The sequence below is a fragment of the Oryctolagus cuniculus genome, chromosome 12 (genome assembly GCF_964237555.1).
Source record: "Oryctolagus cuniculus chromosome 12, mOryCun1.1, whole genome shotgun sequence".
Taxonomy (NCBI): domain Eukaryota; kingdom Metazoa; phylum Chordata; class Mammalia; order Lagomorpha; family Leporidae; genus Oryctolagus; species Oryctolagus cuniculus.
In genome coordinates, this window is record NC_091443.1 from 76,590,638 (window position 1) to 76,615,907 (window position 25,270).

Below are 25,270 nucleotides of genomic sequence, written 5' to 3' on the forward strand. Positions count from 1 at the left end.
CCCATTCCATTCACATAAAGAATCATTTTCAATTATCTTTACATACAGAAGATCAATTTAGTATATATTAAGTAAAGATCTCAACAGTTTGCACCCACACCTAAACACAAAGTGTAAAATACTGTCTGAGTACTAGTTATAGCATTAATTCACATTGAACAACACATTAAGGACAGAGATCCTACATGAGGAGTAAGTACACAGTGACTCCTGTTGTTGACCTAACAAATTGACACTCTTGTTTATGGTGTCAGCAATCTCCTTAGGCTCTTTTCATGAGTTGCCAAGGCTATGGAAGCCTTCTGAGTTCGCCGACTCTGATCTTATTTAGACAACATACTCTGTATTTCTAAACTGGGACTAACCAATACCAAATACATGAATCTGGCTTGAGTATTTGAGAGCATAGATGATAAAGGTTCTGTATAACTATTTTGAGAAATGCAACAGGCATTCACACACAAATGGATTTATCCCTTTTCATAGTACACAAAATAGTTATAGTTATAGATGTAAATTTGATTAGCCTACCCCTGTGACTTCAAACCATCCCCTTATGTTCACAAAGGATATCCCTAACCTAAGCTATTGACTCACAACAACAGAGCATGCAACATTGAAGAAAGAAACTAAGTTAGATGTAAGAAAATGTATTTTGGGCCGGCACCATGGCTCAATAGGCTAATCCTCCGCCTGTGGCACCAGCACCTGGGTTCTAGTCCCGGTCGGGGTGCCAGATTCTGTCCCGGTTGCTCTTCTTCCAGTTCAGCTCTCTGCTGTGGCCCGGGAATACAGTGGAGGATGGCCCAAGTGCTTGGGCCCTGTACCCGCATGGGAGACCAGAAGAAGTACCTGGCTCCTGGCTTTAGATCAGCACGGTGCGCCGGCTGCAGCGCGCTGGCCTCAGGCCTCAGCGGCCATTGTGGGTTGAACCAACGGAAAAGGAAGACCTTTCTCTCTGTCTCTCTCTCTCACTGTCCACTCCGCCTGTCAAAAAAAAAAAAAAAAAAGGAAAATGTATTTTGAATATTTGTTTTAAAATATACATTTTTGTTTTAAAGGCAGAGATAAGGAGCACACTTCCATCTGCTGGTTCATTCCCTGAAGACCTGCAACAGCTGAGGCTAGGCCAGAGTGTAGCCAGTTGCCTGTTACTCAGTCTTCCATATATATGGCAAAAACCCATCTACTTGAGCCATCAGCTGCTACCTCCCAGGGAGTCCAATGGCAGGAAGCTGAAATTGAAAGCAGAGCTGGGACTCACACACAGACCTATGGGATGTGGGCACACTGAGTAATGTCCTAACTGTTGGGCCAAATGCCTGCCTTTAGTTTTGAATATTTTTAATTTCAGTGGTTAACTGTGATTTTAACATGTAACAATCTGTCTCTGCTTTATCAAAAAGATGATGCTTCTAGGTACTTTTCTGTCCTTAGTATTTTGACTGTCTTCAAATGAATGTAATTTATAGGACCACTAGTTGCCAAAAGCAGTTAGCAACAATGAAGTCCATGAGGTGATCTGTAATTATTATTTTCTAAGTCGTGGTCTCAGTGTTCTGAAGTTGTTGCACCCATGGATGGATAGGGATTTGCAGTGGAAACTAGTGTATTCATTTGAATTTTTATGTTTGTGAAGTACGGCAGTGATAAAATATTATCATTGGTAGTTTGTGTGGCTGAGACAGATCAAATGACATAATTTCTGGAAGTCATCCCACTCAGATGAAAACTACCCTAAGCAAAGATCTTAGTTATGCCATCAGGAGAACAGCAGTGTGATCATCAGTTTGCATTACTCTCTCCCATGTGGATATCCTGGTGTACCCTCAGGATCTAGTGTAGTGTTTGATCCATAATTGATGCCCAATAGTTATTGGTTGAAAAAGAGAAGTATGTCTCTGTGTGTCTATCACTGATCATACTGGACAGAACAGTCTTCATATTTTCCTAGGGATGGCTTCATTGCATATTAACACTCATTTATGCTTATGGTAGAAACAGTTATGAGGGTTGCAACCCACAGCCTTGATGACTTACAGAAAACAGTTCCTATGGCTGTTGACTCATTCCGAAAAAGCATCTGTGCAACTCTTGCATCACAGCTCCCTTCAATATGAGCTGTCACTACTGAGCTCAGGGTATTTGTTTTCTGTTGAACATAGTGAATGTAGAGCTTCAGAGTAGGATTCAGCTGGAAGGAGATGGCTGTCCAGAGAGTACAGGTTACACGGAGGGAGAGTGTGATTCTTCCTTGGAACAGAGTCATCACCCTGAGAATCATCTCTGTGTATGAGTGCTCAACAGCTTTGTCTTCAAAATTCTCCTGTGCTTACTAAGCTTGTAAGTTATTCCAGAGTCGTATTACAGCAGATAGGCAACTGCTAGCAGTTTGGAGTCTAAGTTGATTACCCTAGGTGAGGGCCAAGTTTACCGAATGGAGCAAGAGCACTGCACAGTTCAGTGCTAATAGACTAGATTAATCTAATTCTGCCATTTCCCAGCTGTGCGACAGGGCAGACTCCTGTATCCTTTCTGAGACTGAAATCCTCATTTGTGGGAAGGGAGAAATGTTCCCTTCCTTCCTCTTCCATAGAATTGTTGTGAGGCTCAACTTAGAAATCAATAGGAAAGGGCCGACATTTAGCAGACAAGTTGCTGATTGTTGTGTCTGTGTTCTATATCTGAGTGCCTGGGTTCAGGTCCTGGCGCTTTCTGCTTTTGTGATCCCTGAGACAGCAATGATGGCTCAAGTAATTGGGTCCCCTGCCACCCATTGAGAGACCTAGATTGAATTCCTGGCTCCTAACGTTGCCAAGTATAAACCAGTGTGTGCATTTACAGAATGAACTAGTAGATGAAAGATCTGCCACTAGTTAACTGCATCCCCATTTGAAAAAGAACATAGATAAATGTTTATAAAATATAAGATTATTACTAGCCCCTTCATTTATGTTTTATTTTCAAGAATAAAGAAAATGATAGGTTGCACAGTTTTTAAATTGTGTTAGGGGTAAATTTTGGAGATAACGCTGGTTTATTATCTTGTGCTTAGTGTAACATAAATAATTATTTAGTTTTCACTGCAAATTTAGCAAACTTGATGTGCCACAAGTTTTTTTGCTTTCAGTCAAAAACAATCCAAATGCAAGAACATCTTTCCCAATCCCAAAAAAAGGTCAACGTTTCCACTGACTAAGATCTTGGACATTTCAACACTGAGTCATCTTATCATAATCAAAATGTTCTTTAAACATAAATAAATTCTGTTGATTTCAAAAAATCAGTGCCCCTTTAAGAAGGGATTTTGTTTGTGAACTAGATGCTGAGGGTATATGGACATACAAGTGGTTTGAGCCTGCCTATAACTCAGAAGCCCAAGGTGAGATGGGAATTAAGCTATCAATAGAAAACTGTGTTGTCACAGCTGTTGCCAACCAACTCCAGCTGCAGCCAATGATTTTATAAAGAGAGACCAGCACTTGCATTCATGGGGAATGTCTCAGAACAAAGGGAATTTTTTTTTTTGTTTGCATTATTGCTTTTTCGATGCAGAGGTGATTGGATAAATGTCACCGGGTGATTGGATTGGGCATTCATGGCCTTCTATAGCAATGTCATTGAAGTTGCCTTTCAGATGGTCTCTCCTAAGCTACATACTTTCCAGAAATTCAAGATAAAATAAAGCAATCATATTTTTTTTTCACGTTACAAAACATTAAACATTGCAGTCTATGAAGAAGAAAGAAAAACAAGCTGCTTTGTTTGGACCTGTCAAGATTTCAAACCCCAGAAGGTCTGTGTTTGGCAACAGGGCCTCTCCTTCCCAAGGGAGAGGCTTGTTTTCTCTGTGGCAATTAGCATTTGCCACACACCTGCATTTGGAAGGGCTTCTGGGTTGAGAGAAAACTCATTTTAGAGCTTTGAGAAATGAAACCCCTTCGTCTGGCAGGATACAAGTGTTTTTGCATGTTCTATTCTGGCTTTTCTTACACTCCCTGGAAAGGCCAGCTAGCCCCTTTGTTTAGGTTTTAAACACACAGCTCTCTAGGTAAAATTGCAGGCTCTGAGAGTCAGGCTGCCTCATTTAATTTGTGGTGTCAAGAGAAACACTCCCTGGCGAAATGTAAACACCAGACTATTATTTACCTGTGACACTGGCTCTGAGCCTAATCTTTAGGTGTCTCCAAAACTTTTTTTTTTTTTTTAAGATCTTCCTTGTTAAGATCTTATGAAAAATCTCCATGCCAGATCAGGTGCTGTGCTTTTGTGACCATTCCTGGCTGGATTGCCGTAAAATATGAATTGACATTGCAGGCGAACCTTTCTTATTTGGCTCCAAGGACTTTTTGCCCTTGAATAGCACCCACGGATATTGTCCATACCCCAGAGGGAACACAACATGTTTTAAAAAGTCACCTACCTGGAAGTTTAGAAGACATATTTGTAAGTAATGAATGTATTTGACCAGAAACAATACTGTTCTTGGTGATTAAAACAAGAGAGATTAGTTTGTTCTTCTTTCCTTTTTTGATGGGGAAGTATTTATCTTAAAGACATAGAGGCACAGGTGTTTTGTGAAGGCGCTGAAGGAGGTAGTATCATTAATTTTTCAGAATTTAACTAATACAAAATGGTCATCTCGAGACAAGCATTTGTGATTGTGAAGCAAAAAACAGGATTTGGAATTTAAGTTGTGGATTTAAATAATGAACCTTCAGAAACCACTTAATTCCTAAAACCTTAGATAACTTTCTCTGTCTAGTATTACATGGATAAACATAAAATGATACAAGGTACTTCCAAGATTTTATCTATTAAAGCAGTAAGATATCATTGTCTTCATAAACTCCAGGTGATGGGGGCCGGCGCTGTGGCTCACTTGGCTAATCCTCTGCCTGCGGCACCGGCATCCCATATGAGCACCGGGTTCTAAACCCGGCTGCTCCTCTTCCAGTCCAGCTCTCTGCTGTGTCCCTGGAAGGCAGTGGAGGATGGCCCAAATGCTTGGGTCCTGCACCCACGTGGGAGACCAGGAGGAAGCGCCTGGCTCCTGGCTTTGGATGGGTGCAGCACGCCATACTGTAGCAGTCATTTGGGGGGTGAACCAAAGGAAGGAATACCTTTCTCTCTGTCTCTCTCTCACTGTCTAACTCTGTCAAATAAGAAATAAACCCCAGTTGATATAGACATTATTTTTGTTTCTGTTTGACTTGTAAGGGAAGTGAGGCACAAGGCAATACCACTAGTAAGTGATGGCACCAGGACTCAACACAGGCTCTGAAGTCCTTCCTCTTAACCACTGTCCCATGCTGCCTGCCACCCAGGATTGTTGTCATGTATTAAAATGCTTACCCTGGTTACTGTGCCGGGAATGGCTGAGAGAAGAGACAAGGCTGCAGGGAGGAGACCAGCTGGGATATGGGTCCAAGAGTCCAGAGAAGAAATGATGAAGCAGTGAGCAAAAGAGAGGGACTGAGTGGATTCCAAGGACATGTTAGCAGATAGAATTGATGGAAATGAGTGTGGATAGACTGTAGAGAGTAAAGGAGGAGTTAAGGAACTGTTTCAGGACAGGGGATGATTCCATAAAAAGGATGAAGTACAGTAATAATGGGAGAAGATTGGCCATGTATGTTTTGAAGTGGCCATGAGACATGCAGATGGTCACGGACTGAAGACAGATGGTTCTGTAGAGCTGGGATTCAAAAACAGGGTCCGCAAGGCAGTGTGTAGCAGCTGGTTAAGCTGCTGCCTGGAACATTAGAGTGCTGTGTTCAAGAGCCAGCTTCCTACAGATGTGCCTGGGAGACAGCAGACGATGGCCCAAGTACTTGGGTTCCTGCCAACCACTTGGGAGACTTACGTGGAATTTCTGGATCCTGGCATTGGCCTAGCCAAGCCCCAACTGTTGCAGGCATTTGGGGTGTGAACTAGTGGATAGGTTTCTCTCTCTCTCTCTCCCTCTCTACCTCTCTACCTCTCTTTCTCTCTCCCTCTCTCCCTTTCTGTCACTCTGCTTTTCAAATAAATAGAGAAATATATCCTTAAGAAAAGGAAGGATCCAAGGCTGAAATTTAGATTTCAGAGTCATCACTACAAATTATGGGCAGATACATTGCCCAGGGTAGTTTTGGAAATGGATCTGCACTGCTTTGATCTGACATGTAGATGTATATACTTAAATTTACCTCATTTGGCATAAAAAGCTAAAAGCAGGGGCTAGAAGAAGACTGTAGCTTTTAACAGTACAATCATAATAAGCAAAATAAATGATAGAATAAATGAGGTCATATTTAGTGTATTCTGTAGTTGAAATAGCCATGTATGACTAGTCAGTGAAGTTTAACAACTTTAGAAATAATAATTTATTTAAAAAGGTGATAGACATATTTATACTTGGAACATTTCAGTATAGAGATAGAATATCTTTACTATTCAAAACCGAATTTCTGTTTATCCTCTCCTGGGAGGACACTCTGTTTTCAGCTTTGTTATGAGAAAGTGTCGCTGTGGGTGCTTACAGCTGGGATTTATAATACAGCACGGCTGGCTGTGAATAGCTTTCTAGGGGCAAGCTATAGTATTCATGGAGACACTGCTGCTTTCTCCAAGTATGAGGAGGTCTAACTTACTATTTCACCCATTGTGTAAGTAGTCTTAATATAAAAAATGTTTGTGACTGTGAATGAACAATTTCAGGACAGGGTCATGCCCTTGACATTTTCTTTGAGAAGACTCCAGATTGAAATTCTGACCTGAAAAAAGAGGTGAGGGTTGTGTCATGGCAGGGGTCATGGAATGAAAAGATCCCATTCCATGTGCTCTGGGAGGTGTTACTGAGAGTCCGTCTCATTGGGTCAGGTTATTTGGAAGTGCTGCTGAATAAAAATGACATTGCCAGAGAATTTACTTGATCAGTGTATCTACTCTGGTTGCAGAGCATCTAGCACTGAAATGTTGAGTGATGCAGGAAGGAGCCATTTCTAACTGTATAAAAACAAGATGTATACATGTTAGCTATATAATGGATAAGCCTAGAGCTGAATTAGTTTTCTTTTGGTGAAGTTTATGGGACAGACTACATTATATTTGCTCTTGTACTCACTACTTAAGTGTCAGCTGAATTTTAAAAATTAAATTCTGTGCATTTGAATGTTTCAAGTACTGTGATTTGGATTTAAACATTTTACATTTTTTTAGCTTTTATTTAATACATCTAAATTTCCAAAGTACAATTTTTGGATTATAGTGGCTTTTTCCCCCCATAACCTCCCTCCCACAGGCAACCATCCCATCTCCCACTCCCTCTCCCATCCCATTCTTCATCAAGATGCATTTTCAATTATCTTTATATGCGGAAGATTACTTAGTATTTACTAAGTAAAGATTTCAACAGTTTGCACCCATACAGATACACAAAGTATAAAGTACTATTTTAGTAGTAGTTTTACTGTTAATTCACATAGTACAACACATTAAGGACAGATATCCTACATGGGGAGCAAGTGCACAGTGACTCCTATTATTTTAATAATTGACACTCTTATTTATGAAGTCAGTAATAACCCGAGGCTCTTGTCATGAGCTGCCAAGGCTATGGAAGCCTCTTGAGTTCACCAACTCCAATCTTATTTAGACAAGGTCAGAGTCAAAGTGGAAGTTCTCTCCTCCCTTCAGAGAAAGGTACCTCCTTCTTTGAGGGCCCATTCTTTCTGCTGGGATCTCACTCAGAGATCTTTCATTTAGGTCATTTTTTTTTTTTTTTGCCATAGTGTCTTGGCTTTCCATGCCCAAGAAACTCTCATGGGCTTTTTAGTCAGATCCAAATGCCTTAAGGGCTGATTCTGAGGCCAGAGTGCTATTTAGGACATCTGCCATTCTATGAGTCTGCTGTGTATATCCCGCTTCCCATGTTGGATTGTTCTCTCCTTTTTAATTCTATCAGTTAGTATTAGCAGACACTGGCCTTGTTTATGTGATCCCTTTGACACTTAATCCTATCATTGTGATCAATTATGAACTGAATTTTATAAACATTTTAGAGAGAGCTTGTCTCTGTTTTAATAAGTAATTTAGTTTGGCCCCATACTCATTGAAAAAATTTAGAAGCCATCATTTTCCATTCTAGAAACTGGTTTCAGAATCACCGCTAAAGGAAGTAGGGTAGAATTTCTGAGAAGAGTATCAAAAAGGAGAAAAAGAATGAGATGCTAATGGTGGCCTACAAGGGGAGAATGGTGAAGTCATGTGTTTCAGTTACCTATTACTGTGTTCGAAACTACCCAAAACATATGGACTTTAATTAACAATGGCTTCGTATTTCTTACCATTCTCTGCTTTGCCTGTATGGTCCTTCTGCTACAGCTGGTATCATTCCCTTGGATACATCCAGCTGGCTGCTGATCTGGGCTGGATCATCCAAGATGGCCTTTCTCATGTGACTAGGGCCTGGAAGCTGATGGTCAGTCACCTAGCTTCTTCAGTTCTCCAAAGTGCCTCCTCTCTCCACAGGTTTCCTCCCTGTGACCACTCTCTCCAGGATGAGAGCATGAACTTCCTTACAGCATGGCAGTCGAGTTCCCAGGGAGCAGGAGTGGATGCTACTAGTTCTCGTATGGCCGGACCTTAAGTCACATGAGTCCCTGCCATGCGTTCTATTGGTCCAGAAGATCACAGGTAAGCCCAGATTCCAAGGAATGGAAATAATCCTCATATCTGGGTGGCTGGAGTGGCCTGTCACTAGAAGAATGGGTGTAGTTGTTGGTGGCCATCTCTGGAGATAGCCACACCATTAAGAACAGATTTTTTGGGAAAAAGTTTGGTTTGGCTGCTTGTGGGACAATGATAGACAAAATATACAGAGCACTGGTGCTTAATAAATACCATTATTGTTCTATCTGTGCTGGGGAAAGTTGCTTCTCAGTAGCTTTCATGAGATTTTGTGTGTATCTTTTTCTTTTTATTTGCATGTGATACTCAATCCCTGACAGGATCATTATAATATACAGATTCAATATTGAACTCCAGTTTCTTCATTCAGCAATTATTGAGGGCAGTTTGATGTTAGGTGCAATGTTGGAGAACTGCTTCTTTTATGTACTTTCAAATTGAGATTTTAAGGTACTTTTTAAGTGCCAAGACTTGTAGAGCAAGAAAGTGTAAGTGAAACCTAAGTCTTGTTAATTTTGCAGAGAACAGGTAGTTGTGTAAAATAAAATAACCTTCTCTGGTCATTGTCTAATGGGCTCTTCCTAGTTGCATGTCCTTAACTGAAAAGGATACTTTATGGTTTTCGTAGAGAAAGAACCAGCAGGTGACAACTGACTAGTGCCATTCAAACATCGTGACTTCTCCTTCAGTGAGATGAGCTTGACATCTCAGAGAGAAGATTTTCCTTCTCTTAGTTTTCTTTGTTAATTAGAATGCTTGCATTACAAAGGGTATGCATACATAATCTTAGATTTCTTGTTGCTACCACATATATTTTCGTGAGTGACCCAGTGCAGGGACCTGATTGATTGGACCCTCAGGACTTCTGGAATATGTGTATAGCCCAAAGTGTGAATACATTGTGAAGACAAATAGACTAAGGTGTTTTCCTAGGTGAATTTTGTAGACAACTCTGACTTTCCTATAAGAAGGATGGAATCAGTTGAGTTGTGCTCTAGTTAAAATCATCCTCTTTTTCTAGCAGGAAGTGTGCCTAATGCCAGCTATCACACATACACTATAAGTCAAGTCAAGTCTCTGGAGTTCAGATGTTAATGATTCATGTAGTAGGAGCAAAGTCATTTATCAAAGTAGAGATGATTAAACTGATCTTTTCCTAACATCTGGTCCACAATCACTGTTAGTGCTTTTCCCATTCATAATGCAGTCCTTATGTTACTTTTAATTTATCATATACTGTGTGGTAGGTTAACAGCATGAGACTGATGCATTTAAATAACAAACAAAAATGTTAAGAATACTATTCAGATTTTTTTTGGAAATTGTAGACTGTGTTAATCATCCTGTGATATAAAATTTAATATAGATTGTCTAACTACAGATTATCAATGAGTACTTGACAGTGTTAATAGGAGGATGAGCTAGGGATGTTGTTTACTTAAGGCAATTGGAAAATCATTTTTTTTTCATGATACTCTTCCTTATGTGGGATAGCATGACACTCATCTCCACTTAGACTCTTTCCACTGATCTAAACGTTCCTTCTATGTTTACTTTTTTGTCTTTCCTTCTTATGTTTTCTTTAAATATTAGACTTGGCTTGGCTTCAGGCTATTTAATTTTTATTTGTTTTACTGTGTGGATTCACTCATGAATTTCTGACTAAATGTGGATGACTCCCTTGTGTATTTGTTAGCAGGTCAGATCTCTTTTCAGAACTTCAAAACTCACATATCCAACTATCTCCAAAACATTTCCATCTACATTTCCATCCGATTGTCACAGAAGAATTTAATAAATAAACAGTCAAAAGAGGAGACCATGACTTGCCACAAATTTCTCTGTTGCCAAGCCCCAGTCTCCAGAGCTGTTGCCGCAATATATTCACTCACTCAATCCCGGGGCATAAGCGTCATTCCAGGTTGTCTCCCTTTTTTGATTTTGTAACTACATCTTAAAAATTATTTTCCATAAATTGATCTAAGAATAGTTCCCGCCTTCCTCCCCAGTTAAAAAACTACTTCCATAGTTTAGATCCTCATTCTTGTAGCCTGAAAATTCCAACAGCAGGCTAGCTGGCCCTGCTGTAGGCCCTCTATGCCACACTGCTACCTCTACCTCTGTAGTGAGGGCATATTAATGCAAACATCACAGATTCAGAATGACTGAAGAGGGAATAGATGAGATGATTTTAACCAACAGAAGGACCAGACATTCTGGTAAAACCATAGAGGCACATTTTAAAGAACAAAGCCATCAGAGGAGATATGAACAGGCATTTATCTAGAAATACCAGAAATATGAATAAGGAATACAATAGTGTTTCCATATTAGACTATGAATACAAGAGGTTGATGAAATGCCTGAAAAAGAATTCAAAAGAATGGTCATAAGATTACTCAAAAACACAGAGAAGCAAATACATGAATTAAAAAAAAAAGTAGATGACATGTACAAGAAATTCCTGTTGGGATAAAGATATTAAAGAAAAATCAAACTAAAATATTAGAAATGGAGAATTCAGTTTATCAAATAAATATAGACAGGAAAGCTGTAACAACAGAATCACTGAAGAAGAAGAAAGAATATTGGAGCTAGAAGGTAAATATTTGGAAATATCTTAATCAGACAAAAAAAGAAGGAGAAATTAGGAAAACCAAAAACAGTGTTTGAGATCTATTAAATACCTTCAAATGACCAAGTTGTTCATGTCATAGGAGTTCCTAAAGGTATGAAAAACAGCATTGCTTAGAAGACTTATTTTGTAAAACAATAGCAGAGAATTTCTCTAATTTACAGAAAGATATGGACATCCAAGCACAAGAAGTGCATAGAACACCTAAGAAACGTGATCAGCAAATATTTTCACCATGACACTATTAAAGTCAAACTTTTGAAAAATAGAACATAACGTTCCTAAAATGTTCAAGAAAAATACCAGGTTACCTTAAAGGAACTCCAGTTAAATTGACAGCATATTTCTCATCAGAAACCCTATAAGCTAGGAGATATTGGAGAGACATAGTTTACATCCTAAAAGAAAAAAAAAAAAACTCTGCCAACCCCTAATGCTGTTCTTATTAATAAATGAAAGTGAAATAAAGAGCTCTAAAGCAAACATAAATTGAAGGAATTTCTCACCACTCATCCAGCCTTTCAAATCACACTGAAGGATATATGCTTCACACAAAAATAGAGAGAGATAATCAGCATCATGAAAGAATGTGAATGCAGGAAACATTCTTGCAGAAAAGTACAAAGGAGATTAAAAAATAGAAATATTTGTGGAAATACGGCAGGACCAAGTCTACTTATCAATAATAACATTGAATGAAATTGGCCTAAATTATCCAATTAAGATACAGACTGGCTGAATGGATTAAAAAACAAGACCCGTTTATAGCTGCCTATAAGAAACACACTTTGCTAATAAAAATACACATAGGCTGAAGGTGAAATCATGGAAAAAGATATTCCATGGAAACAGAAATAAAAATCAGGAGTAGCCAACCTAATCTCAGTCAAAATAGACTTTATCACAACAATTATTAAAAGAGACAAGGGAATATGCAATTTTTAAGGGATAAATTCAACAGGAAGATGTACCTAAGTAAGTGCATATGTACCCAATGCTGGGGCACCTGGCTCTTTAAAACAAATGACAATGAATCTAAAAGGAGAAAGGTACCTCCTTCTTTGATGGCCCGTTCTTTCTACTGGGATCTCACTCGCAGAGATCTCTCATTTAGGTCTTTTTTTTTTTTTTTTTTTTTTTTGCCATAGTGTCTTGGCTTTCCATGCCTAAAATATTCTCAAAGAAGGAGGTACCTTTCTCTGAAGGGAGGAGAGAACTTCCACTTTGACTATGACTTTGTCTAAGTAAGATTGAAGTTGGCGAACTCAAAAGGCTTCCATAGCCTTGGCAACTCATGACAATAGCCTAGGGAGTATCAAATTGTGTCAACAACAGGAGTCACTGTGTACTTACTCCCCATGTAGGATCTCTGTCCTTAATGTGTTGTCCTATGTGAATTAATGCTATAACTAGTACTGAAACAGTATTTTACACTTTATGTTCTGTGTGGGTGCAAACTGATGAAATCTTTACTGAATATATACTAAATCGATCTTCTGTATATAAAGATAATTGAAAGTGAATCTTGATGTGAATGGAATGGGCAAGGGAGCAGGAGATGGAAGGGGTGCAGGTGAGAGGGAAGTTATTGGGGGGGAAGGCCACTGTAATCCATAAACTGTACTTTGGAAATTTATATTTACTTAATAAAAGCTTTTTTTTTTTAAAGGGGACATAGGCTTCAATAAAATAACAGTGTGAGACTTCAACACCCCATTCACATCGATACACATATTAACTATCAAAAAAAAAATCAACAAACAGATCTAGTCTGTATTATTGCCCAAATGGATCTAATTGCTATCTACAAAGCATTTTCATCCCACAGCTGTAGAATACAAACTATTTCCATCAGTGCATTGGATGTTATCTTGGATAGAGTATATGCTAGGCCATAAAACAAGCCTCAGAAGAATCTATTCTGATCAAAATGGAATGAAGTTGGAAATTAATAACATAAGGAACTGAAAAATATGCAAACACATTAAGACTGGACAACATGTTCTTAATGCATAGTGAATCATTGAAGAAATCAAAAGGGAAATCAAAACATTTCCAGAAATGAATGAAGATGACAACACAAAATATCAAAACTTAGGAGATACGGCCAGAGCAGTGATAAGAGGTAAGTATATGGTAATTAGTGCTTACATCAAAAATTGGAGGTGCACCAAATAAATGGTTTAATAAAACATCTTGAGGATCTAGAAAAACAAGAACAAACCAAACCAAAATTATTTGGAAGAAATAAATAATAAAATTATAGAAGAAGAAAAATTGAAATCTAGGAAATAATACTAAAGATCAGGGAAATGAATATCTGTTTTTTTTTGCAAAAATGAAAATGATCAGCCATTGGCCCAACTAATGAAGAAAAAGTAGAAGACCCAAATGAGTAAACTCAGAGAAGAAAAAGGAGATTTTACAACCAATACCACATAAATAAAAAGAATCATAGTTAATTACCAGAAAAAGCAATATGCCAACAAATTGGAAAGTATACAAGAAATGAATATATTTCTGGACACATAAATTTACCACAGTTGAGGCACGAAGACATAAAAAGCCCAAATATCAATAACCAAGATGGAGATTGAGTCAGTTACAAAGCTTTCCCAACAAAGAAAAACCCAGAACCAGGTGGCTTCGCTACTGAATTCTACCAAATTTTTTAGGAACTAATTCCAATTCTTCTCAAACTGTTGAAAACAATGGAAACAGAGGGATACCTGCCAACCTCCTTTTATGAGGCCAGCAACACTTAAATTCCAAAACCAGAAAGAGTCACACAATGAAAGACAACTATTGATCAATATCCTTGATGAACACAGATGCAAAGATCCTCAATAAAATGCTAGCTAATTAAATCCAACCACACATAAAAAAGATCATCCATTCTTTATAGGTGGGATTTATATCTGGAATGCAGGGATAGTTCAGCAATTGAAAATCAATAATTGTGATACATCACACCAACAAACTGAAGAATAGAGACTATATGGCCAGCGCCGTGGCTAACTAGGCTAATCTTCCGCCTTGTGGCGTCGGCACACTGGGTTCTAGTCCCGGTTGGGGCACCGGATTCTGTCCCGGTTGCCCCTCTTCCAGGCCAGCTCTCTGCTATGGCCAGGGAGTGCAGTGGAGGGTGGCCCAAGTACTTGGGCCCTGCACCCCATGGGAGACCAGGATAAGTACCTGGCTCCTGCCATCAGATCAGCACGGTGCGCTGGCCACAGTGCACCAGCCACGGCGTCCATTGGAGGGTGAACCAACAGCAAAAGGAAGACCTTTCTCTCTGTCTCTCTCTCTCACTGTCCACTCTGCCTGTCAAAAAAGAAAAAAAAAAAAGAAAAAAAAAGAAATACATGCATAAAAAAAAAGAAACTATATGATTACCTCAATAGATGCAGAGAGAGCATTTGGTAAAATAAACCATTCTTTTGTGACAAAAATCTTAAGCAACTTGAGTATAGATGGAAAATACCTCAAAACAATCAAGACCATATATGGCAAACCCACAGTCAGCATCATATTGAATGAAGGAAAACTGGAAGCATTATCACTGAGATCTAGAATCAGGCAGGGATACCCACTCTCCTCACTGCTGTCAATATAGTTCTAGAAGTTTCACCAGAGCAATTATTCAAGAAAAAGAAATCGAAGGGATACCAAGGGAAAGAAGGAAGTAAAATTACCCCTGTCTGCAGATGATACCATCCTATATATGGGGAAACAAGAAGATGAGACTGTTGGAACTCAGACAAGTTTGGCAAAATGGTATGGTATAAAATTAACACAAAAAATTAATGGCATTAGTGTATACAAACAATGCCATGGCTGAGAAAGAAATTGTAAGATCCGTGTCATTCATAACAACTACAGAAAAGTGTACCTTGCAGTAAATTTAATCAGGATGTGAAAAAACTAATGAAAATTACAAAAAAATTAAAGAAATAGAAGAAGAATCATACACAAATGGAAAAATCTTCCATGTTCATGGATTAGAAGAATTAATATAATCAAAATGTTCATATTACCCAGAACAGTTCACAGATCCAACGATATCCCACTCAAAACCACTGACATTCCTAGATCTAGAAAAAATGACCCTAAAATTCATATGGAACCACAAGAAACTGTGAATAGCTAAAGCAATCTCAAAAGTAAAAAACAAAAAACCTGAAGGCATCACAGTACCAGATTTTGAGACATACTATAGTGCAGTTGTAATCAAAACGTTCTGGAACTGGCACAAAAATTAACATGTGGACTAATGGAACAGATTAGAAACCCCAGAGATTAATACACATCTATAACCAACCAAGTTTTGACAAGTGAGCTAAAATCACTCTCTGGAGAAAGGATAATCTCTTCAACAAATGATGTTGGAAAAATTGGATGTCCACATACAGAAGTATGAAACAAGATTCCTACCTTATACCTTATATAAAAATTAACTCACAATGGATCAAGGATATAAACCTAAGACCTGAAATAAATCATCAAATTCTAGAAGAAAACATGATGGAAACACAGGAAGATATTGTTCTAGGCAAAGACTTCTTGGATAATATCCCAGAAGCACAAGCACTGAAAGCACAGACAATAAACACAAAAATAGAAAAATGGAATTACATCAAGATAAGAAGCTTCTGCACTGCAAAGTAAACATTCAAAACAGTTAAAAGGCAACTGATAGGAGAAAATATTGAAAACTGTACGTCTGATAAAGGATTACATATAAGGAGTTCATGAAGCTCAACAACAAGACAAATAATCCAGTTAAGAAATGGGCCAAGGATGTGAATAGGCATTTTTAAAAGGATGAGATACAAATGGTCAACACAACAGACACATAAAATACTATCAGGATCACTAGCCAATAGAGAAATGCAAATAAAAAACCACAACAAGGTGTTGTCTTACCAGTTAGAATGGCTGTCATGCAAAGATAAAAAAAAAAATGCTGGGCTGTAGGGAAAAAAGATACCCTAATACACTGTTGGAGGGAAAGTAAGCTTGTACCACCACTATGGAAGACAGTATGGAGATTCTTCAGAAATCTGAAAATAGATCTACCATATTACCCAGCCATCCCACTCCTCGGGAATTTACCCAAACAAAAGGAAAACAGCACTTGAAGGAGTTATTTCTACTCACATGTTTTTAGCAGCTCAATTCACAATTGCTCAGAAGTGGAATAAACTCAGATGTCTGCCAATGGATGAGTGGATAAAGATGTGGTATATATGCGCAACGGAAGGCTACTCAGCCATAAAAGGAAGGAAAGCCTATCTTTTGCAACAAAATGGATGCAATTGTAAATCATTATGCTTACTGAAACAAGCCAGTCCTCAAAAGACAAATAGCATGTTTTCTCTGATTTGTGGTGATACACAGAGTAGCTTGACTTTTGTGACTAGTGTAGCAATAAATATGGGTTATAGGTATTTGTTATGTTGATATCATTTCTGTTGGATTGTTTATGTTAAGAGAGAAATAAAAACAAAAATGAAAACTAAAAATAAACTATCAGCATATCCTACTACAAAATTATAAAAGGCACATAAATGACGGGACAAAAATAGAAACAATGAAACATTCTAATATTTACTTTCTATACTCCAGCACTGGATACGATGACACTGGTAGTGGATACTTCCTGCTCTAGAGAACTGCGAGCTATTGGATGACGTCCAAAGTTTTTAGTATACCTTGCATGATGTTATCTCTCCACGCCCCTCCAGGCATTGAACTTGACACATGCTGTTAGCCTGCCGTGCTTCAGTTGTTCCGAACCCTTGTAGCCTCCTGACTGTACCATGCTGTTGCCTGTGTCTCTGCCTTTACTCTGCTTTCTCAGCTAGGAGCACTCTGCTTAAACGTGTCTGTTTGGTGACCATTTATTAAACTTCCAAAGCTCAGCTCATAAATCTTCTCATCAGTGAAGTTTCCCCTGCAATTTTATCCAATGATCCTCAATTCAGAACCACAAGAACACCCACACAAGCTCACTGAAATTGCCTTTATCTACAATTGTCTACTACTTGATCTTTCTCTCTTGTATAACAGGGCTGCTTTCATCCTTTTCTCACCTCTGTCCTACATCTTGGTATCCATAGCACTTCAGAAAGTTTCAGATAATAGTAGGTACATAATAAATATTAGTGAGTGGAGTGAATATGGTAAGATTATCATGAACCACAAGACATATTCAAGTCTTGGAATAACAAAATTACCAGTCAATGAAGGGCATCTTTTTCTGAACAGTTGCAATGTATTCTTAATTCACATTATCTCCAATCTCTGATAATCTCAGAAGGTGCATGTCTTAGTCTCAGCTACTATCACTGGATATCATAGACTGTGTTGCTAACAAATGGCAGAGATTTCTCAGTTCTGGAGAATGAGAAATTTAAAGGTCCCCCAGATTGAATGTCTGGTGAGGACCCACTTCCCAATTCACAGATGGCCGTCTTGGGCCATATCCTCTCATCCTAGAGAGGTGAAGGATTGCTCTGGGGCCTCTTTAATAAGGACAGTGATTCCATTCATGTGAGTCCCCCTCGTGACCTGGTCACCTCTCAAAGTCCTGCCCAAATATCATCATATTGGAGGTTAGGAATTCAACAAATGGGATTAGGGGTGGCCATAGCCATTAAGTGTATAGCAGTACATATTCTCACTTCCATTTGTGTAGGAAGGAACTGAGGTGCAGAGATGGTAAGAGTTGCTTCACTGTCACCAGAAAGTTCCACTACATCTATTGTTAGTGGTGGCCAAAGTCACAACTTTCCATATTTTTCTTTCTTTATTGCTTTCATTCTTCCTATTGTTGTTAAATTTTTCAGTGCTTCCTGATTTGAGATGGAAGTTTTGCCATTATGACAATTGCTTACCAATGAGAACATTGTTTTCTCTATCTCAGAATGCATGGAGGGTCATTCTTGGTCATTAGCTATTTTCCCCTCTGTTCATTTACCTGTGAGAGTTTAAATAATACTTATTTGGTGCCAAGGAAGTGTGGATTTTTTTGTTCTTTTTTTGCATCTGTTTGCAGATACACAAAATTAAACCTCCCTTCTTTGTGCTGACTAATGTTTACATAATTTATCTGTTTTCTATCCTTTTACTTTCAGTGTGCATAAACAGATATATTTGAAGTGAATTTCTTGTAGTTAGCATCCAGTTGGGTCACATCTTAAAATCGAATTGGTCAGCAATCAATATTTTATTTGGTTTATTAAGATGATTTATGTGCAGCATCATTTTTTATAAATGTAAGTTGACTTACGTCTGTCAATCTAGGATGGCACTGGTTTAAAAGCACAGAGAGAATAAAAAGATTACTTTATTATTTAGATAATGTAATTTGGCCCACTGTTCAAAGAGTCATGAACATAGAGTGTGGTGGGTGGCAATGAAGAGGCTAGCTAGTTATATGAGCACACAAAGGAAACAGTCAATTGTAATCTGTTCCCAGCTTTCAAAGTGAAGTAATAAGACCCAATGAGAAAAGCAGGTGTGGATAGATGGTATTAGGCTGTGGCCTCCACAATACAGTTGAAGTATTGCACACAGAAGGGGTTTAATAAATGTTTGTCAAATGGATGAACAAATGAGGTAGAGAACCAATATATTGGCCCTTGGATTTTTATTGTTATAAGCTCTTAAACAAGGTGGAGGGGAGCAGAAATGACTCTAGCAAGATTTGTAGGAACTCTCCAAGTGTGGAGATAGTCATTCAGATAGAAGTAATGGAGAGCATGCAGATCTTCAGCTCATGTAGAGTGTGACGTGGGGACAGCAAAACTGAGCTGTGAGTCAGGAGAATGTCGGGGAACAAAGCTAGAAGGGGGGTTTCAGAGCCTAGGGTAGAGTGTGCTTAAAGAGCTTGCAGCATAAATGAATGAATATAATGCCATTAATTCATCTGAAACTGTTTTTTGTACTAGGCACTGTTCGAAGTGCTTGAAATACAGCAGTCGGTAAGTCTCCAGACCTTTCCTCAACGGACTTTTACGCTAGCAAAGGGAGCAAAAAATGGAGACTTAGAACGATATAATAAATGTTTTACCTTTGTTGCGTGGTAGAAGTTGGCACCTGATTAAAGAATCACTGATATTTTAGGTTGATCACTCTTGTGCAGTTTGGAAGATGGCTCCAAGTTGGCAAAACATGAAATATTTATCTTTTGTTGGTAAAGTGCCTATTATGTAGTAAGCACTTAGCCATTGTTCTAAACCCTGGGTGTGGGGAGCAACCGAGACTAGACTAAATTACTGGAACTGCTAGGACTAACACTATGCATCTGATCTCCCACCATATGGCGCTGAGAGGGAATAAACAACTTCCACACAGCTGCCTCACCAATTCAACTAACAAGCTGCAGGAGCTGATCCTGCTCCTGATTGGAGGAGAGCAGCGTGCTCAGCGTGTGGGGAGAGAACGCCAGCAGATTTGGGATTGGTGGAAGAGGACTATAAAGGAGGAGAGAGACAGCATGCAGGAGGAACATCTGAGGAACCCCTGAAAGAGCCGGCTGGCAGTGTGCCACTCCTCCGCAGAAGCGGGGGAAGCGGCGGGGGTGCCTCCCCTCTGCGGAGGCGGGGGGATTGGCAGCAAACCCAGGAAGGGCCAGGGAAAAAGAACAGCGCAGCGTCGGATGTCGTTCCTCTGCGAGAGGGGGAGTGACAACTGGACTACTTTGTACTTATTGGAAAAGAAATCCTCAGATATGAAAAAAAGTTAAGTGCTTCACTGGTAACATTGAAGTAGCTGAGGAAATTCACGGACATATCTTTTGATTTTGTGTTGTGTTTCTCTGCTCCTTTAAGGGAGAAGTGAGAAAACTGCAAGTTGCCTAACGCAGTCTGTGTAGATGAATTTCTCAAGGATTTGTTCCTGGTGGTTTGGAGTGCTAAGCAGCCTTTCTTGTGTTTCTCTTTAGCACCCTGGGTAGGCCTCTGTTAGTATTTGTTTCCGTGTGGTTATCACCTGACTCCTCCGTGCAGGTGTGGGAGCTGTCAGCACCGCAGGTCTCTGAGCAGAATCCTAAGTGGAGGACCTGGCATTCCCTAGAGATGTTTTCTCAAAGCATCCTACCTGGACCACCTGAGGGGCTTGTGAAAATGCAGGTCCTCACAGTCACGCTTCGTTCCCATTAGATCAGATTTTATTAGTAGGATTCAGGAGTTGCATTTAAATGCAGTTCTCAAAATACTCTCATGAATACTAAAGCCTGAGAATTATTTACTAAAACTGCATAATGTTTGTTGATATTCAAAAACTTATTTTGGACTAGAGAAGGTATCTTTTTTTTTTTTTTTTTTTTTTTTTTTTTTTTTTTTTTTTGACAGGCAGAGTGGGCAGTGAGAGAGAGAGACAGAGAGAAAGGTCTTCCTTTTTGCCGTTGGTTCACCCTCCAATGGCCGCCTCCAATGGCACTTGGGCCATCCTCCACTGCACTCCCTGGCCACAGCAGAGAGCTGGCCTGGAAGAGGGGCAACCAGACAGAATCCGGTGCCCCGACCGGGACTAGAACCCAGTGTGCCGGTGCCGCAAGGCGGAGGATTAGCCTAGTGAGCCGTGGCACCAGTGAGAAGGTATCTTATAATAAATTCAAGCTTAAGTAACATTATACTTGACCTTAAAAAGCTCTACCATCTATTTTTGTTCTTTTCCTGTTTTTGGAACCACTCTTCTCAACATCAGAAACACACGCAAGAAGAAGACACAAATGTCAATACACAGAAATGTACCTGAAAAACATTTGTATCCGTGACACTCTACCTCAGTGCATTATATAAGTACAAGTTAAGGAAAAATGCATGTTAACCCCAGCTAGGGAACTGAACGTCATTGCCACAACAGCCTTCAAAAGCAAGAATATATGGAAGGGTCAGGATAAGACCATCATGTTTTGAAAGCCTGCCTTGTGGCACACAACTTCTATTTATAAATGTGTTTAATCTTCATAGCAGCCACATGAAGCAGACAATTTTATGCCTGTTTTATGTGCAGGAAATTGAAGCTTGGAGAGGCTACGGAAGTTTCCATATAAGTCTATTTGTTTTCTTCCTTTTTGTTAAATAAGTTGTCATATTTCCCCTTTGCCTTTTCTCCTATGTCTGAAAAAAAAGTATGAGCCACAGCAAAAACAGGTGCTAACAAAGACTTTAGCCTCTGTAGGATGTGTTATTTAGTAGCTAATTTAATGCTAATCTTCTCTAGTATAATTCTTCATTATTTTAATTTTGTGTTGACTTCTCACCTCTAACAACTGAAGATAATGGGTCAGGGATCAAAGGTGTCAATTGATATTTCACAGTTCTTTTTTAAATATCTGGTTTTGGACTGCATTTCAGTAGCTCCACCTCTAGCATCCACCTGCTCAATAAGATGTGGAACGCTTCTGTAAGAGCTGACGGGAGAAAGTCTGATTTGATTCTGTGTTTAGGGCTAAAGGTACAAAGAGTGGGTAGTAGTTGGTGATTGTGCATTTTTCTCCCAGCCAAGAGAATAAGCTCAGAGTTAGCATTAGGATATAACACTTTATGCTCAGTTAAGACACATTTGTGTTTAAAGAGGATTGTTAGAAATAAGCTAAGACAAGTGCATTCCTTCATAAATATGAGTATTCTTAAAAGTGTTAGGTCTTTATGTAACTTGATGTTCTGATATAGTACAAAGACCAATTTAATATAGTAATCTGGTAAAAAAAAAAAACCTGCGGTTACACTCTGTTCTTTGAACAGAACATGGGGGAGATTATGCTTTCTCTCTGAAGCTGTTTCCTAAACTGTAAAATATGGGCAGTGCACTAGATAATTTCTGAGGTCCCTTTTGCTAACCTTTCTTTAGTGAGTATTTTTATATGTCTGTACCATGTGCAAAAATATCCTTTCTTAATCTCTATTCAACTCAATTTAACTCAATGAGCCTACATGGGTGGCTGACTTGGCAACAGAAATGACTTGTTAACAAGTCAGTATGTGAGCTAAATGGGGGATATGCAACTCTGACTTGACCCATTTCACCATTTTACTCCATTATCATGTCTGTCTAATCTATAAAGGCTATGATGTTTAATGAAATAATGTGACTAAGCAAGCCATTTTAGGGATGCTACTATGTGGGCTGATTTCAGTTTGCTGGAACAGATGTGGTTTGCCTCTATTACAGATGAATTAAAATGTCTTTGTGTTGTAATCCCTTTCCCTCTCAAAGGGTCCTGATTTGAATAATAAATTATATGATCATATAATCCACCCATAATATGTGTGTTGGTCTCCTACTCTTGTGCGTAAGGAAATGGTAGCTGCCTTTGACAGCTTAAGCAACTTTTTAATGCTACCAAGTGGAAGAGCCAGGATAAACACTCAGTTCTGTTTGATGCCAAAATCCATGTTCTTAACCAGGACCTTTGAAGGACTCCTTTTCTTACTTAACGCTAGAGGGGAAGATTACTTAGAACACTGAAATGGTTGCTATGCCCGTTATTTACTATTTTTTAATTAATTAATTAATTAATTTTTTTAACAGGCAGAGTGGACAGTGAGAGAGAGAGACAGAGAGAAAGGTCTTCCTTTGCCGTTGGTTCACCCTCCAATGGCCGCCACGGCCGGTGCGCTGAGGCCAGCGCACCGCGCTGATCCGATAGCAGGAGCCAGGAGCCAGGTGCTTTTCCTGGTCTCCCATGGGGCGCAGGGCCCAAGCACCTGGGCCATCCTCCACTGCACTCCCTGGCCACAGCAGAGAGCTGGCCTGGAAGAGGGGCAACCAGGACAGAATCCGGCGCCCCAACCGGGACTAGAACCCGGTGTGCCAGTGCCGCTAGGCGGAGGATTAGCCTAGTGAGCCGCGGCGCCGGCCTGTTATTTACTATTAAATGCAAATAACCTTCATCCCCTGCACCCCTAGGACAGTTTTCCTTGTGTTAAACTCAAATCTATCTTGTTGGAAGTTCAATGATTGTTTTGGCTGTATTCCAGCAGAGCTACAGACCAACCAGCAGGGGGGCCAGAATTTTATCTTTGGTCAAGGTGTATGCATCCCTTATGCCTCTGCAAATTGAAAATTTTGCAAAGAGCAAAGGATAGAGGTTTTACAGGATGATTTGTGCCTTTGGTTTATGCATTTACTACAGGATGATAGAAAGGTTTGGGAAATGTTGGGGCTCATGTGGTGTTCCTAAGGTAAATGACAGAGTGAACCATTCCTTGATCAGTCATTATTACAAGAGGAGAAAAGAGGAATCTGCCAAAGAGTGGAAATTCTGAAGACCTTGGACACATGACCTAGAGAGCCAGGTTATTGCCGAGTGATGTGCAGTGGTGGGGAAACAAGAGGAGGCTAAGAAGTAAATGTGATAATGGCAATGAATATAACAGTGTTAGTTGTCTGGACTATCTCATTGCCTCTACTGTGTTGAAAAGTAGAGTCATATTGCCATGCTTGATCCATGCTGCACAGTAATAAGAAAGCCAGATCTTGAACTCAGGATTTCTGACTCTAAGTAATTCTCTGATTCACCCCCTCTGGCCTCATTTCTACCCATTAGTTATTTATATTGCAAATTATTAAACATCTGAATATCAACTTTGGTTAGGGCAGTAGTTCCCAAATCTGATGCCTACTTGAAACACCATGAGATTTTTTTTAAATACTGAGCTGTGCCTGGTTATAAATCTGTGTTCTGATTTAACTGATATGGACTGTGAATTGAACATTAGTTTTGTTTAAAAACACTCTAGAAGAATGTAAAAGATAACTGAAGTAGGAATCAGCTGTCTTGGTACTTGATGCAGAGCTGGGAAAAGGAAATGACCCAGGCAAAATGCTACCCTTTAAAAATTGCAATGCCTTCCTTCTTAATCTACGTATACAAAGAAAATATCGAATCAAGGGACCTAGAATATTTAGGTCACACAGAATAAAAGTTATTAATTGTACGGTTTCTCCAGAGTGTCTGATTTTTTTCCTGAGAGGTTAGAAGAACCTTAAGAAAATGAAACTAAACTTTCTGGAGTACCTTGTATTTCTGTGAAGCTCATAGCATGAAATACACGTCACTTCTATGTTCAAAACATTAAGTAAACTCATGGGTCTGAATAAACCAAATTTTTATAGAATTAACACCTCACAACAGGTGCTCTCAGGGGATAATTTAAGCTTCTGTTTATATGTGTTTCAGACTTTGATCTGATGGGAGGATTTTGAAATTGACTTTGAGAATTCTTTTCCTCAGATTCATGTAGTTAAATGATCAGAGACAACAGCTCATTTCTGTATGGAAAAACCTCCATTAATTTGATGCAAACTAGGCACTCTTGAATCCCCAGGGAGATGAGGAATTCAAGACTGTGCTATGCATACTTGGCTGCTGAGCCTGGAGCTGGGCTGTGCCGACTGCAGAGGCTGCTGGATGCTCCAGGTGTTTCCCCTCAGGAGGGCCCCCAAAGTCAAATCAAAATTAGTGGTGAATCTCCAGTTTCTGTCCAATGCAACTCTGAGGCATCTTTAGACCCAGGGATATTTCTCAAAGAGCAATATCAAGGCATCATCCAAAAGTATTACAAGATGAGCAAAATTAAGATTCTCATTTTTAGACTTGGCTAAAGCTGGAACAAGCTTGCTCCAAAAATGGATGCATTGCAAATTGGGGGCAGTTGCTCTGTGGCAGGGACTGGAAGCAATGGCTGAGAGGCAGAACGGATATTTAGATGTAATCTTCACGTCCAACAGAATTTGTCATTCTTCAGTCTGACATGCTCCATGCCAATTGGGCCTACGAAGTCATGGGAGTGAAAGGGATCTGAAGAGATCCTCGGGCTCTCCTGCTAACTCACCCCTAAGCGGAGTCGGGTTGATAGATCTCCTCATCACAGACCTCCCCTGCTCTTACGTCCCCCAAAGCAGTGTCAGAGCAGAATCAGAGCGTCTCGTTAACAGGCCGGGTGA